This window comes from Oncorhynchus tshawytscha, linkage group LG07, assembly GCF_018296145.1.
Source record: "Oncorhynchus tshawytscha isolate Ot180627B linkage group LG07, Otsh_v2.0, whole genome shotgun sequence".
Taxonomy (NCBI): domain Eukaryota; kingdom Metazoa; phylum Chordata; class Actinopteri; order Salmoniformes; family Salmonidae; genus Oncorhynchus; species Oncorhynchus tshawytscha.
The window spans coordinates 18,298,246-18,300,889 of NC_056435.1; the positions used below are offsets into that span (position 1 = coordinate 18,298,246).

A 2,644-nucleotide genomic window follows, 5' to 3' on the forward strand; every position below is an offset into this window, starting at 1 on the left:
AATCAATCATTTTGACCCGTGCCGTCTACTGTATTCTCTCTAATGCACTCAAGAAAATAGTTTGGAAACAAAAACCGTTTCCAACAAAGAAACCTTATCGCCCTCCTATCTTCAACGTTTCGATTCAGCAAGCTCTGGGGCACCTCGGTACCAAGCTTGATCTGAGCCAAAAGGCAGAGAAGCGATAACCCACAAAATGGACCCCTGCACCCGCCGAGCCTCCGGGGTCTCGGCAGACCTCAGCGGTTTGGCAAAAGTTGGCTCCTCCCCACCCAACGTTTTCCTGGCGACAGGCAGGTGTTTTTTTTTAAGTCGCCAATGCGTCTTTAGGTCACTAGCTCTTTACAACTAGTGCCACTATTTGTTCAAAGCCCGGCAAATAAGCCAGTCGTCGTCGGGCTTGAACTCAATTGCCAGATCGACTACTTTGAGTGGGAAAATACGCTGGTCAGCCGGCTTGAAGTCAAACGCCTGAGCAAAAAGTCTCAGCGTCATCTCTGTCAATTTCTCTTGAAACAAGATTACCGGGCTCTGCCAGAAGCAAAGCCCCTCCAAAAATACATTGAACTCGCAAGTGTTCCTCTCCACGGAGGTCTTTAGTAAAAGGCGAAAGGCTTGTGCGTAATGAAGAGAAACCAGAGTCGTATGGAGGTCGGCGCCCGAGAAACACTCTGTGCACTCAAGTCCGTGTCCTCGCGGGTGTTCCCCGAACCCACTCTTCCAAGCACTGTGGTGTAAAAAGTCAGACACACCCTATCCTCGTGAAGTGATTGTATTTCTTGGGGGCAGGTCAAAAACAGACACCATCCTGGCCAATGTTTTTTATTTCTATGAGGGAAACAGAGGACCCCATGAAGGGCGCTTCGCCCTTCTTTCAGTTGAGATGTTTCTTCTTCTAGCTGTTTGCTAGCTGTTTGCATAGCTTTGTGTATTTTTTTCCTTGACAATGGGAGAAAAGTGTTACACCATTCCCGGAGGTCCTGCAATACCGGGTCAATGCTTGGAGCGGACGGAGTAAGCCCCATTTCTGACTCCCTGTTCGAAAAATCCATTTAATATGTAGTCCCCCGATGGGGAATGGATCAGATATTACCCTGATAAGAACAGATGATTCAAAGCTTTTATTCAAACATTTACACGGTGAACAATTCACACTTCTTTTAACATATTAGATGCCCATATCAAAACTTGTAACTAAAAACCCTGAAACCCTTTCTCTCAGGGAAGAGATGGGCAACCAACGCCCTCCCCCAATCTTTTCCAGGGGGCTGCTGCAAACTAAACAAAAATCACAAGCAATCAATAAACATATGCATTCCAAATCCCACAAAATCAACCAACCTACCTTCTAAACCTTTCCTACCTGACAAGCCCCAACCCCCCTTTCCACCGTTCTAAGGCGGCATGGTGGCCCCACTTCCTCTCCTCCCTCCTTATCCTCCCTCTCAAATCTCCCTCTACTCTCCTCACTATTCCCTCTACCCCCATGTCTGCCCCTGACTTTACCAGCCCCTGCCTGGCATCCCAGAGCCCTTTCTTAAAAAGACTGATAAGCAGCCACAACAGAAAACGATCCCTACCTACCCCCCCTGCTCTCCCTACCCCTCTCTCCACCCTCGCCCATGTTAAAACAAAACCCCCCTTCACTCTCCCTAGCAAAACCTGAGCCCTGGCCCACACTACTCCTGCGAAAGGACAGTCCCAGTACATGTGACGTATCGTCTCCTCCCCACCACAAGTTGGTCTCGGGCACTGGGGGGACCGCGCCAACCTATGCCGGTACATTATGGATCGTACCGGCAGGCACTTGTGGAGGCTTAACCAATTTAGATCCTTAAGACGATTGTCTAGGCCCCTCGCCTGTATGGTCTCCCAGACCACAGCAGGGGTACCCACCACAGGGGGCGCACAAACGGTCCGTCTGACCTCCTCGTACAGGCGTTTGTGGTCCAAACCTACTCGGGCGACTTCAACCTCGGGATGTGCGCGCAGCCACTTCGCCGCATGGCTGAAGTGCCACGGCAGCTGTTCAGCCCGAGGACCCATGTTGGTCCGCACCATTACAATTCTCGCAGAGTACGAGAAGAACACCTGCAGGAAATAACCGGAGGGATGAAATCACTGGATTAGCGAGCTCAGTCAACAAAAACAAACTAGAGTCCAGCTCGAGTGGGAAGTGTGGAACTCCCCTCCCTCCCACCCCAATGGTTTAGAGCAAGCGAGCCCTGGCGGCATACTCATACCTGCCCGCTCACATGAACTGAAACACAAGCCTTACTAGCCCCCTCCTCATGCTCGCTGGCAATGGATAGATGTATGCCAAATACAGAAGGGAAGGCAGTACATCCACCTTCAGGACCAGGACCTTGCCCAAGATAGACAAGGATCTGACCTTCCACATTGCCAGCTTCCTCTGCACCACAGCAACTCTCATGTTCCAGTTCAGTGTCGCGGAGCCGGAGGTCTCAAAATGGACCCCATTTGATCCTCATGGACAACGTAGGGAAGGGCTGTGCGCAAACGGTCTGCCATGACCTTAGCTAGTATCTTATAATCTACGCACAGCATGGTCAACGGCCACCAGTTGCTAAGGTCGGCGGCGTCTCCTTTCTTGTAGAGGGACAGCACGGCTACAGCCATCGAC

General features: G+C 50.9%; 1 non-coding gene and 1 pseudogene across 1 annotated transcript; both read right to left on the reverse strand.

Moving 5' to 3' along the window:
• Window positions 1-527: 527 nt before the first annotated feature.
• LOC112255588 lies at window positions 528-644 on the reverse strand. Its single transcript, XR_002954310.1, has one exon. It is a non-coding gene; the product is annotated as a U5 spliceosomal RNA (small nuclear RNA).
• Window positions 645-955: 311 nt separating this feature from the next.
• On the reverse strand, window positions 956-1,122 carry LOC112228079 (annotated as a pseudogene).
• Window positions 1,123-2,644: the final 1,522 nt, after the last annotated feature.